The sequence below is a fragment of the Neolamprologus brichardi genome, chromosome 9 (assembly GCF_056152115.1).
Source record: "Neolamprologus brichardi isolate AB-2024 chromosome 9, ASM5615211v1, whole genome shotgun sequence".
In the NCBI taxonomy this organism is placed as follows: domain Eukaryota; kingdom Metazoa; phylum Chordata; class Actinopteri; order Cichliformes; family Cichlidae; genus Neolamprologus; species Neolamprologus brichardi.
The window spans coordinates 34,930,243-34,944,567 of NC_142112.1; positions in this window are offsets into that span (position 1 = coordinate 34,930,243).

Genomic DNA, 14,325 nt, shown 5'->3' on the forward strand with positions numbered 1-14,325 from the left:
TCTACAGGTGTAAAAAGTAGTCAACAAGTTCATGTTGAAGTGAAGTTCATAATAATACAGGTTTTGTTTGTAGACAATTGTGAAGACGCAGGCTCTGGGCGGAGCCAGGTGTTGAACAGATCTAACATGACAATTAAATTGATTTCATTCCCTAACACAGAATAACAAGACTGGAGCAACGACACTGGACAGGAGAAAGTCTGATACTTTCTAAGATATGAGGTCACTAACCTTTTCTTTTAATTTTCTAGCTTCATTGAATGGACACATGTTAGAATTAGAAATGGCTAATTTGTTTTTTATGTCTTTTATTAGAATGAGTGGTTTTAATCATTTTTATATATATCTTGCAAATGTGCTTATAATGAGTTGGCACTCGGTTATTTTGAAGGTCATAAGCTTCGTTCGGCGATAGTCCGGACTGATAAAGTGTAAGAAATGCCTTGAGTGCAGCGGGCTAAATGCAAACACGCTTACACACACATACACTAAATTAGGATAAGTCCTTGGGACATTCTGAATATTCTAAACAAATTCTGAACCACCAAAAGATCAGTAGACAGCAACATTAGATTGTTAGAGCTAGGAAGAGAGGTGTTTTGGTTTTCTGTCTCTTACAGAGAAAGGAACAGACACCAGACAAGGTCACAGATATACGAGGATCCTTGGCAGCAGAGACAGTTACGGTGACTGCGGAAACATCAACTGGGTTCAAGTGTCATGGCATTTTGGGCTCCAGTTAGTCACCTCAAAAGGATGGATCCCATAAACACAGCAATAATCATGAAGGGGTTGACGGAAATCCAGGAACACCACACCAACGACGTTCGAGAGGCTGTTGGTCATAAGGAGAACACCTTTCTGTTCCTTTTCCTGGGGAACACAGCTGTGATCCCAGAATACACAGATCATTGTTTGAAATCGGGGCAGAATAATCCCCTGATCTGTGCAACGACTGAAGGGTTGTCTAACCCCTGAGGTTGAAGGAAACAAGAGCAGAGGATCACCCGACTGGAAGACACTGGTGCCTACAGCAATAAAATAAAGGTTAAAAGCTCCTCGGATAGAGGTTCTAGTCCGAGTACGTTTGGAGGGTATAAGGTAGCACCGAAATAAAGCTGTGGGAGAACTGGGGAGTGATGGGAGTATCATCTGTACCTACTATTGTTGTTGTAATAAAAGTTTTTCTTGCATCTGAACTGCGTAAACACAGAGGTCATCTCACATATGGTTCACCCAACAGGGGGACAAAAGGCCTCAGGAGTAAGAAGAATTGAACCCGGCAACACTGGATTGCAGGGTGTAAGTGAGCTCTTTATGTCTAAAGAGCTCATCAGGGGGAATTGTGGGATTATGATATTATTTTATGCCATGTTAGACCCCTAATTAAAGATTGTGAATTATTATGTAGTTTCAGTTTGCATTATGCTCCTGAACTAGAAGAAGGTGATAATTATTACATTTGGTAAACTGATTTGCATTACATTAGACTGTTGATTTATTGTGAATGAATGATATTGTTTTATGATGCATTATACTGCTGAGTTATAAGAAATACTGTTCACAGAAAGTCATCGTCTCATTTGTCTGATTAGAAGAGAACAGAGCATACTGCCCCATTTCATCAGGAGCAGATAAACAGGGAGCCAAGGTCGTAGCTTAGGCGCTGTGTGAGAAAGATGTGAATGTTTAGGCTCTGATGATTAGGTGGGGGCCACTAGAGGCTATAAGAGTTTGATCAAGGCTCCACCATTTTGAGATCTGATGCTGTCTGCTGTATGGTGTCCATCTCCCACGCGTGTGTTCATTAAATCATCGTTTGACTTGACCCGGCCGGACCAGTGTTGTTATTTTGGTTTTCCTCTTGTATCCATTCCCAATATTTGAATCCGTAACAGTACCAGCTGATAAAAAATGTCAAGCTCTCCTAAGTACCACTATGAAAGCATGAAAGTCATAAATCTTACAACACAAAATTATTATTAAATTAGTAAAATTAGTATCTGCAATAAAGATTTTTTCATACATTGTATACATTCTACCACACGCAAAGTTGCCTCCATTTTTATAGTTTTTATTAATATTTTGTAATAATTTATTCTGTTTTGGGAGAGTTTTTTTTATGTATCTGTATTATATTATACATACACATTAAAAGTGAATATCTGTCTGTGCACTCAGTTTACTTTTTACTCACTATGAGCATCATTCATTATTCTCCCCCAGTAATTAAGATTAGGATTTTTTTCTATTCCAATCCATTCTTCTTTTGCAGCATTTAAATAACCTTTATCAGATTTGATGGTTTTGTTACAGACAAAAGTGTTTTGCTTTTCTTTCACCAATGTGGGGATTAAATTGTGTTAAAATGTACAAAACAGTGATGTCATGTTTTGTGACCCAGGCACAGAGAGACTTGATGAATTTAAGAATCTTGTGATTTAATAAAGGAATTTGCAGACTTGCACAGAGATGGTAAAATTATGATGACTGATAACGGAGACGAAGACAACAGACGATGAGGACAGGGAGGAACAGGGGTTTAAATGCACCAAAGTGACAGTCAGAGAGAACTCGGGACAACATTTAAGGATGCAGGGACTGACAGAGACAGGTTTATCTTGTCTGGCTGGGCAGCTCTCTGGGTGCTCAGCACCCCCAAAGCTCTGATCCTAGAATCGCCCCTGCCATACGATACTTTTCAATAAATAAGGGGGATGCCTCATTTGAATTGCTAAATCGCAATTAATTTTCATGAACTTAAGTGTTTTTTGTTATGTTTCCTAATTATACATAATTAGGAGAAATAATTTGTTTATAATTAAATAAAAAATGTTTTATTATTGTGGCGGCTCGTGCTCTGCGATGCCGCTGCAGGTGAGATGGACTCACCTTCACTGCATCTACAATGATGCCTCGCCGGCTTAAAACCTGTGCGCTGCTTGTGCTGTTGTTGTTTTTGGTGTTGGATGTGTACAGCTGGCAGCAGGAGGGCTGCAGCCGTTGAACGTAGGTACTGTAGTACTGTTACAGCAACTGTGTGATCACTGTAAGGGTGGACAGCGCGCGGCTCGGGGTGAGCCGGAGGCTGGCACGCCAGCGGGACCTGCCAAGCTGGAGACGGAGGTCGAGGTGTGTGGGGGTCCTGCCACGCCTGAAGGCGGCATGCTGTCCACTTCGGCACGCAGGCTGCATGGTCCTGCGTTCCGGCCGTCTGGCCAGCTGCCTGCAAGCCCCAGCTTACCCCACAGTGGACATAGATGGCTCCTTTCACTCCTCTCTCAAACCATCCTCTTCAAACCATCCTCTGTGATGGTTTGAAAGAGGAGTGAAAGAAGCCATCTATGTCCCCTGTGAGCGACCATCTTTGAACAGAGGCGATGGTTTACGACACCAACTCTCTGCCATCTATAATCCAGTTTTGAGTTCCCTCCCCAGACGCCTTAACGCCCACTCACATCCTGGGCCATCTGACCTCAGGAATTTGCATGATAAGGTGGGGCCAGGTTTCACAATGAGCTCACCCGAAACTCTGGCTGATTGGGACCCACACCCAGTTTCACACCTTGGCTCAGGCGATTAGAGGATTATCAGGGGGTCCTTTTGTCCCTCTGTGGGGGGACACTCCCACTAGGTTTAAATCTGGGACTCTCCACCATTTGACCTTAGAACTGAAGAAGCTTCTCGGATGAGAGGTGAAACGTCTTCAAGCAACTCAAAGAAGTCCAGACGCTTTTCTTTGCAAGCTCCTGCTTTAGATCCGTTTTTTGAAGTCATCTGGCTAACTCGTGATTTCAGTGTGAATGGTACCACAGTTTGAGCACTGTTGCGAAATCAGTTTTACCCCTGTTCTTTTATTCGTCGAAACTTCCAGAGACGGCACCGGAACTCAGTAGTTATTTTCACAAAACTTTTATTTATCTCTATTCATCTTCATTTAACCATGCACTTCTAGAAGGGAAGACGAGGCCGGTGTGTCCCTCTGCAAAATCTTCACCCCTTTGTAAGTTACAGCCAGCTTTATAGAGGTGTCCCCATCATAAAACCCCCCTATGGTGTGCTGCAAACTCTGTGTCTATGTGAGTGCTCGTGTGTGACTGTGTAGCATACCTGTGTGTATGTGTGTGCACGTAAGTGAGTGTGCGTGACAGTTAAAACACTGTGGGTGTAGGTGACTCCCTAGAGGTCATAAAAAACCCATTTCCCTTCCAGATCACCGTTATCCAGGTCAAATGTTGAGACCCCCACCCAAACATTCTCTGGGGAATTTCCTCTCAGGATTAACTCCTCTCTGTTTTACTTTCACAGTTCAACTGGGGAGGGGTCTCCTATACTCTGCTCCTAAGTTCATGACAGTCAGGCCTTTATCACATTGAGGGCAGTGTCAGTGTCTCTACAATAATTCTAGATTCTATGTTAACACATTTCTAAACTCCAAAATAAGCTAAACATTTCTACAAATCCCCCTTTTTATCTGCCCTATGGCAGATAAAACTACACTAAATCTTTCACCATAATGTTTTCATACTGTGACTCCCCATTTCCCAAAAGTGGCATCATGATGAGTCTTACGAACAAGGCTCTGATACAAGGCACACAACAACACCCACATGTCACTGATACTGCAATAAAACAGACAAAGAAACCATAATTGACCTAATGAAACCTTTTCATTGCCCAAAGACAGAGGTCATCCACGCTTCCAGTGGGTTATCCAATCCCGAATGCTCATACATTGTGGTGGACAACGTCTTTAGGCCTTCCAGAACTCAGGTCACAGAGCAGTCGGGGACTGTGTTATTTGAAATAAAAGTACAATACAAATCCCCAAACATCGCGCAGACGCCCCCTTTTTCTCCCAACAACATATCTAACGCCATCCGATTTTGTACTGCCATTAAAGATGTTGGACCCAACTATTCAGCAAGCCCTTACATTTAATGACAGCACAAAGATCAAATGTATACGAGATTGTGGACCCTTTAACGTAGTCCAACTCTATACCGCCATAATAATCAAAACACTCATCTGATTGACCTGTTTCACTACGTTTGGTTCGCTTCACTGTGGCCTGTGATGGTGGTATCCCCGGAGTGGACTCAGATCTGTCTCTGGGCAATTCACTTATAAGAAAAATCACAGTTACAATTACAACAGTCACATCTAACACTACCGTTTTCTCTCCAATTCCACCTCAACCAGCCTAAAGAAGTTGACATGAATTAAATGTAGATAAAAGGCTCGTCTGTTTACATCTCTCCCTCACAGAAGGCTTCTCTGCAGAGCATCAAATCTGCATGGCAAAGTGACACACTTTAGGTGATCTTCATCCTTGGGAAAAGTGGTGTCAACTATTTCCCAGTCTCCTAGTATTTGTGCCTCACACAGAATCACAATTCCATCGCTGGACTTCCTCTGCGCTGTCACTTTTGGAGCTTGGCACGCTCTCTCCATCCCTCGAGTTGTCACGTCCAACGCTGCTGAAGATTTAAGGCAGAGCACGTCGTACACCTTAGTTGTCTTCCTCAATCTCAACGATGAATCTCTCATTTTATTTAAAATCCTGCTGTGGGAAGTCTCCTCTTGATCTCCTGGAAGCTCAGTAGCACAGCTCTCTGTGTGATGTCTGCTGTGCTGAAGATGATCTCTGATCCTCCTGAAGCCTCTCTCCTGGCCTCAGCTCCCATCTTGCGGACGATCCTCTCAGCCACTCCTTCTCGTCATGGCACTTCACGACATCTACAGATTAAAAATAACACTCCTCTCCCCACATGGCTTCCACCATGTGTCAACTCCCCAATGAGACGTACAAGAATGTTGCACATTCTCTTTAAACAATCTCCAGGGTTTCCCACTTGGAGCAGCCATACTCCAACCTGTAACCCTGTATAAAAACATTAATCAGTAGTTACATGTTCAGCTTATTTAACTCCCAGCTCCACCTGGAGCCTGTATCCTGGAAGACAAATCTGTTAAATCAAACTTCACATTTGCAACCAACTGTAGATCATAAGAGTGATAAAGTATTCAGCATAAAAGACAAGTATCATGTGCAGGTTTTCTCCAATCATTAAATCACTATTATTACCATAATTTGTCCCAAATCATGAATCATCCCAATTTATTCCACAATTTAATCTGTGACTTCCCTTAAATAATGTCACTCCACCCATTTTATCACTATAAGCTCAGTAGTGGCCAGCTAATGAGCTCATATTCAACTATTCCATAAACACTGCATCTTATTTGTTTCCTCATGTCACTTGTCTGTTTTCTGCTGAATGCTCTACATCCACTCTTAAAGAAAAACAAACATTAGGAGCACACATGGATCATCCTGGTGGCAGACGTCAGCCATCCACATTCCAGAGGTGCCATAAAAAGGCCATAAAATTAAGCCTGCTGTAAAAAGAATGACACTGGTTTCAACACAGGAAATTTCTCACGTTATTCACATTGTCAAAGTAACCTTCAACATTTTCCCAACAACACAGTGTAACAGCATCATCAATCCATAACCTGTAGTAGAGAAACAAACATCAACCAATTGTTCTGTTATAAATCACATCATCAAATCACATGAAGAACTGTAATACTGTAGAAAAGAGAATGTAAATGTTAGCGCTGCGCAGATGTATACACACTTTCTCACAGTAATCTCTGTGAGCAACACAAGCCCATGAATAACACACCCCTGGTAGATTCACAAACATAGAAAAATTTAAAAGTTAAATCGGTACGGCCAAAGCTCACACAACCTCAGATGTTGCTGTCATCTTTCTGCTCCTGTAAAAAGAAACACATAAATTCATCCACCCTTTTGTCCTGTCTAGGCGGAGGTTAACTTTGAGTCGTGGTCAAGTCTTATCAGCTTTTACCAGTCAGTCAGTTTGATTTTATTTTCATTCATTCATTCATTCATTCATCCATTCTTTCTTTCTTTGCTGATAGTGGAAACCATCGCCGCATTTGATTTCCACCCTCAGCAAAATGACGTCATTTCAAAAAGAAAAAGAAGAACTTTAGGTCGGATTACCTCGCTGAATCCTTTTTAGGCAGGGACTCTCATTTTCTAATCGTCCCAAATAAGTGGCTTTCTCCAGAGCCCATTTTAATATAGAGAAACTCACTTGCAACAATTTTCTCGACGACGTGTAGCGCTTTTAATTCCCGACGTGCAGATCTGCTTAAAGAAAAGAAATTCACAAACAAAAATCAGTGCACTGTTCAAAAAATAAAAATAAAATGAAAAATAAAAGATAAAACTGAAAAACAAAAGTAAATAAAAAATACAGAAGCCCGGTCTTAGGACTTATCACAGAATATTCTTTCTCTTATAGGTGAAAAAACCCCAAATCTAAAACTTGGTGCCATGGTAAAACTTTCTTCATACTTCAGAAACAAAAACAAAACAGAACAAAAACAAAAAATCTGCTAGTTTCACTCTTTTAAACTCTGGCTGCAGGATTCTGTTCACCCCTGCTATCATGTTCCCCAAAATAATACTAATTCAGTCGTCTATGTATCACTTCTCAACCCACTCAATAAACCAGACAGGATGATGGTAACAGTATTACCTACTTAAAATTGTTTTTCATCCTAATGAGCTTCATTGCGTGTGTGTGTGTGTGTGTGTGTTAGTCGGGTTAATACATTTTCTATTTCTATGTATCCTTTTATGTACCTTCCCCCTTTTTCTGAAACAAAAACTCTGTTCACTCCAAATTTTGTTTCAGAAACATCTAAATGAAAAACTCTGTCATAGTCAGGCACAGTTAAACCCCAAATGCTTGCAGGTTACCATCGGCAACCACGCTGTGTGTTGTTAACCCCTTCTACAAATACCCTCTTTGGATGTGTTCCACTTTGTGTATGATTTTGTGTTATCTCTAGTGCATATCATATGCATGTGTGGTGTCACCTTTCCATTTTTTCTAACAGTACTCTTGCATACCTCAGTGCTTGTCTTCCTCCCCCTTTTGTGGTGGTCTGGACACTGTGTCAATCCTCCACTTCCAGGCAGTCGTTTGTCCCCTCTGGATTCCTTAACCCAATTTGATTCCCCAAACTAAAACAGCAGCCTCAGTCCTCTTCTGCTCCTTTCTCTCCGTTCTTCTCTCCCACTTTTCTGTCCAATGGCAGTCAGTTCTCTTCAGCTTTGTCCCGTGTATCTCTTTGTCCCACTGTCTCTTTCATTGCCATCTCGCTCCAAACATGGCAAATGTCAAACTCTGACAGTCTTCTCAAAAGTCCTTCACACACAGTGAGGTTGCAGCTTGCTGGAAACGCATCTCCATCCATCCAATCTAGATGGTGGATCTTCTCTTTCTGATGCCGTTTGCCCACAGCGCTGCTGGACCTCTCTGCTCATAACTCTGGTATTGTCTCTTGGACTGCTGTCCACTGTTGATGTTCATGCTCGTGCTTCTGGAACTGCACTCGGTGTCTTCAGGGAGAGATTAGCTTCTTGGAGCTTGCTTGTTCAGGATGAGGACTGGAAGCTGCAAAACAATTCAGCCAAAAATTCTGGCTGGGTGTTTCTATTTTTTTTTTTTTTTTTTTCTAATGATTTTAACCTATAATTTTCTTCCGACTGCTGCCCATGGAGAATTGATCCAGGTCCGTTCCCCACCTGTAAACGACAGACTGAGAGACTTTCATTATTCACTGTGACTGCAGATGTTTTCATCACTCCTAATGCAACACATCTCTACTTATTTTGTTTTGAACTCTACTGACTTTAAACCCCAAAAACGAAATTTTTATTTGATCTTAACCGCAAACACAAAAAAAATCTTCTTGATGTTGTTATTAATTCTTTTCATCCACAACACTCCAAATTATGTTTTTGTTTTGTGTCCAGCAGGGGAAGAAGGTGACCTGTAGTGTCACTGCTTCCCCCAGTTGGAGACAATTCCCACTCACACTTCCACACTTTTTACTTTCTTTGTTTTCATCATTTTCTTTCTCTTTTTTTTTTTTTCTTTACCCCATTGTTTTACACCCACACATTAACCTGTTAACTCACTCCTCCAACCTCATTTTCCTTTCACCCCAACAGCTCTCATACAGACAGCAATCAAATTCTCCATTCATCCTTGAATACTTGATCACCTTTAAATGTCACTATTAATTTTATCAATTTATTTATCATTACTTTAACGCTAATCCACTTTTTAATTTGCTTTATTTACTTTAGTTCATTTTCTCCTATTTGATCACTACAATTTCTTGACTATTACTATTTCACAGAAAATCAACTAATCTACTTTGTCTCCCTATTTGTCATCAAGGAATTCACACACACTCACAGGCTGGTCACTCACCCCCACCTTTTCTTTCTCTCTCACACACACGCACATTTTACTCTTCGTTCGTTCCACCTGTGAACCCGCCCCTCGAGGCTGGCTCACACACACTTCATTCAAACTTTCTGCGAGACACTTCTGCTGATTCAGGACAATGCCCTAATCAGAACAAAGAGCGGGTGCCGTCCGCTCTTATACACCTCAACCTAACTAGGACAATTAGGCTCACGATCTTCAGATCGCGCCACATTTGCCTCACGAATTATTCAAACTGCGCCATGGACTGGATACCGCAGTTTCTCTTCCCCATAAAAAATAAAACCAAATTAAACCCCCCAATTGACTTCACAGTTTGCAACAATTCGCGACACGGCCTCCTGCCGCAATTTCTGCACACCACAAACACACACTTTTAGACACAAATTATTTTTGTTACTTTAATTGACTCCCGTACTTCAGACGAGACGCCGACTCTAACGGCGCTTTCACACACACTACACCGTCCTCCTTCTGCATCAGGCACTGTTCAACTCAGCTCGGAATCTAACCGGCGAAAGCAACCGATCCTGCTTTTATGCATACTTCAGACTGTGACAGGGACCTCTCCCCGACTTAGTTATTTAAGGAGCCACGAATCCCCAGGTCACCACCCTGGATCTCCTGCCCTCACAGGTCCTAGCCCCGCGTCCGAGACTAGGTGGGGTAACCAAACCCGTGACACACACAGCTCTCAGCTGGCGACGAGGCCTTAAACCCCGCTTTCTAACTAATAGTAACACACGTTTCCTGCTTTAACGCACGGAGGACGGATCACACACCGCCACTTTTTTTCCTAATAACTAAGACGGATGAAACACCGATTCTACTAATCCGTAACAAACGTCTCCTGCTTTAACGCACTGAGATGTTCTTACGGGGCGCTAAACATCAACTTGGAGTTCTTAGAAAAGTCTCTTGCTTTAGTCGCTCACAGTACGCTAAACATCAACTTGGAGTTCTTACAAAAGTCTCTTGCTTTAACGCACTGAGACGGACGCTAGCCGCCTTTTTTTCTACTGAGTGAATTTACACTGCGATACGTTCAACTTAGCGAACAGATAATTTAGGCTTTAAACAATATGCACGGTTCGAAAATAAACAGGTCGTGCTTACCTTTTAATCATGTGAGCTAGCTCTCTGTTCGCCTCGTTTCACGATCTCAGCTCTGCCAATTCATCCTCTCTGGGCCTCGAGCGAATCCCAGGGTTTCGGCACCAAAACTGTTGCGAAATCAGTTTTACCCCTGTTCTTTTATTCGTCGAAACTTCCAGAGACGGCACCGGAACTCAGTAGTTATTTTCACAAAACTTTTATTTATCTCTATTCATCTTCATTTAAGCATGCACTTCTAGAAGGGAAGACGAGGCCGGTGTGTCCCTCTGCAAAATCTTCACCCCTTTGTAAGTTACAGCCAGCTTTATAGAGGTGTCCCCATCATAAAACCCCCCTATGGTGTGCTGCAAACTCTGTGTCTATGTGAGTGCTCGTGTGTGACTGTGTAGCATACCTGTGTGTATGTGTGTGCACGTAAGTGAGTGTGCGTGACAGTTAAAACACTGTGGGTGTAGGTGACTCCCTAGAGGTCATAAAAAACCCATTTCCCTTCCAGATCACCGTTATCCAGGTCAAATGTTGAGACCCCCACCCAAACATTCTCTGGGGAATTTCCTCTCAGGATTAACTCCTCTCTGTTTTACTTTCACAGTTCAACTGGGGAGGGGTCTCCTATACTCTGCTCCTAAGTTCATGACAGTCAGGCCTTTATCACATTGAGGGCAGTGTCAGTGTCTCTACAATAATTCTAGATTCTATGTTAACACATTTCTAAACTCCAAAATAAGCTAAACATTTCTACAGCACTTTGCACTTTCCTTCTCTCACCCCAACCGGTCGCAGCAGATGGCCGCCCCTCCCTGAGCCTGGTTCTGCCAGAGGTTTCTTCCTGTTAAAAGGGAGTTTTTCTTTCCCACTGTCGCCAAAGTGCTTGCTCATAGGGGGTCATATGATTGTTGGGTTTTTCTCTGTATCTATGAAGCGCCTTGAGGCGACTTTTGTTGTGATTTGGCGCTATATAAATAAAATTGAATTGAATTGAATGGATGTTTTTATGTATTAGAGGCAGCTGCTATGTAAGTGACCAGTACAGTTGTGGCCAAAAGTTTTGAGAATGACACAAATATTAGTTTTCACAAAGTTTGCTGCCAAACTGCTTTTAGATCTTTGTTGGCAGTTGTTTCTGTGATGTACTGAAATATAATTACAAGCACTTCATATGTTTCGAAGGCTTTTATCAACAATTACATGACATTTATGCAAAGAGTCAGTATTTGCAGTGTTGGCCCTACTTTTTCAGGACATCTGCAATTCGACTGGTCATGCTCTCAATCACCTTCTGGGCCAAATCCTGACTGATAGCAACCCATTCTGTCATAATCACTTCTCGGAGTTTGTCAGAATTAGTGGGTTTTTGTTTGTCCACCCGCCTCTTGAGGATTGACCACAAATTATCAATGGGATTAAGATTCCAGGCCATGGACCCAAAATTTCAACGTTTTGATCTCCGAGCCACTTAGTTATCACTTTTGCCTTATGGCACGGCGCTCCATCGTGCTGGAAAATAATTCCAATAATTCTTCACCAAACTGTTGTTGGATTGTTGGAAGAAGTTGCTGTTGGAGGCTGTTTTGGTACCATTCTTTATTCATGGCTGTGTTTATGGGCAAAATTGTGAGTGAGCCCACTCCCTTGGATGAGAAGCAACCCCACACATGAATGGTCTCAGGATGCTTTACTGTTGGCCTGACACAGGACTGATGGTAGCGCTCACCTTTTCTTCTCCGGACAAGCATTTTTCCAGATGACCCAAACAATCGTTAAGAGGCTTCATCTGAGAATATGACTTTGCCCCAGTCCTCAGCAGTCCATACACCATACTTTCAAGATCAATCTGCCCCTGATGTTTTTCTTTGGAGAGAAGTGGCTTCTTTGCTGCCCTTCTTGACACCAGGCCGTCTTCCAACAGTCTTCTCCTCACTGTGCGTGCAGATGTGCTCACACCTGCCTGCTGCCATTCCTGAGCACGCTCTCCGATCACGCAGCTGAATCCTCTTTAGGAGACGATCCTGGTGCTTGCTGGACTTTCTTGGACGCCCTGAAGCCTTCATATCAAGAATTGAATGTCTTTCCTTGAAGTTCTTGATGATCCTATAAATTGTTGATTTAGATGCAATCTTTGTAGCCACAATATTCTTGCCTGTGAAGCCATTTTTATGCAACGCAATGATGGCAGCACGCGTTTCTTTGCAGGTTAACAATGGAAGAACAATGATTTCAAGCATCACCCTCCATTTAACATGTCAGGTCTGCCATTCTAACACAATCAGCCTGAAATGATGATCTCCAGCCTTGTGCTCGTCAACATTCTCACCTGAGTTAAGAAGACGATTACTGAAATGGTCTCAGCAGGTCTTTTAATGACAGCAATGAAGTGCAGTGGTAAGGGGTTTTTTTGGGATTAAGTTCATTTTCATGGCAAAGAAGGACGATGCAATTCATCTGATCACTCTTCATAACATTCTGGAGTGTATGCAAAATGCTATTATAAAAACTTAAGTAGCAACTTTTCCAATTTCCAATATTTATGTAATTCTCACCACAGCTGTATACTCTTGAAGGAATCACATCCTGACTCACTATTGATCACATCTGGACGTTCACTCGGAGACTCTGCTTCAGTTTTAAATACACTGGGTGCCCCCATCAGCTCATTAAAGGGGTACCCATGAAAACCATTCATGGTGTTTTCAAGAGAATTAAAATATTTTAGTCGGCTTTCTACAGTTTTACATTTCAGTTATTTCATATGAAATATGTCTGTTTAATGTGAGGTAGACGTGGACACTGACTTTGTTGCTCCTTGGCTGTTATGGTACAGTGCAGCTTTTTGAGTTTATTATCTAACACTTATTAAAAAATATTTTTGTTTATAATTATTTTTTATTATATTTTGTTGTATATATATTTTTGCCAAATACAGTATGTTTCACACTTTCAGGTCTGGTCTCTGTTGTTGATTATGTTCTATAGATTTAAATAGCTTAGACTTTTATTTTTTGTATCACCACCTGGTAAATCAGTCCAATTGTAATCCAAGTGTGATTTTGGAGGAAAGACAGACAGTGTTTTTCTTTTTCAAATCAAATCACTTTTATTGTCACATCACATGTGCAGGTACACGGGTACATTACATGCGAGTGAAATTCTTGTGTGCGAGCTTCACAAGCAACAGCGTTGTGCAAAAATACAATAAAATAAAACAAGCAAAATATAAGGATGGCTAAATCTGAATAAGGATGGCTAAATCTTTTCCTTGGATAAAGCTCGATGTCAAGCAAACAACTACGGGATACAACTGAAATACTTATTCACAACATCTTAATTATATACGTAAAATAAGACAACCGAAACACGTCGAACCCCAGAAGCAGGTACTATTTAATATACAAAACCTGAGATACAGATGAAAGGCTGCTGAACACGGATGCACAGCAGACGAGGAGGAGCTCGGTGGATAGATTCATGTTTATATAACTGCTCGATCGTATATTAAGTCAGAAGTAGGACTTCACTTTCCAAGGATCAGGTCTCCAGAGGAAACGCCTCACTCCAGCTGACAGAGGTAAACATTCAGGATGAGGGGAGATACCAGTGCTACACCATCACCATCAGTGAAATGTTCATCATCCTGAATGTGGACGGTAACAAAACTCTTTTTAAAAAGAGAGGAAAGACTAAAGCTGCCACATTTACAACCTACGCAAGAAATTGAACCACAAACAACATCTTGAACCCGTATTATTAACTAAATAATTATAATAGTCGTTACTACAGTTGTTACTACAATACCTAATCAGTGATGTGGTTATTCAGCATTGTCATTCCCAAATCATATGACCTCTGACCTTTGACTTATAGTTGT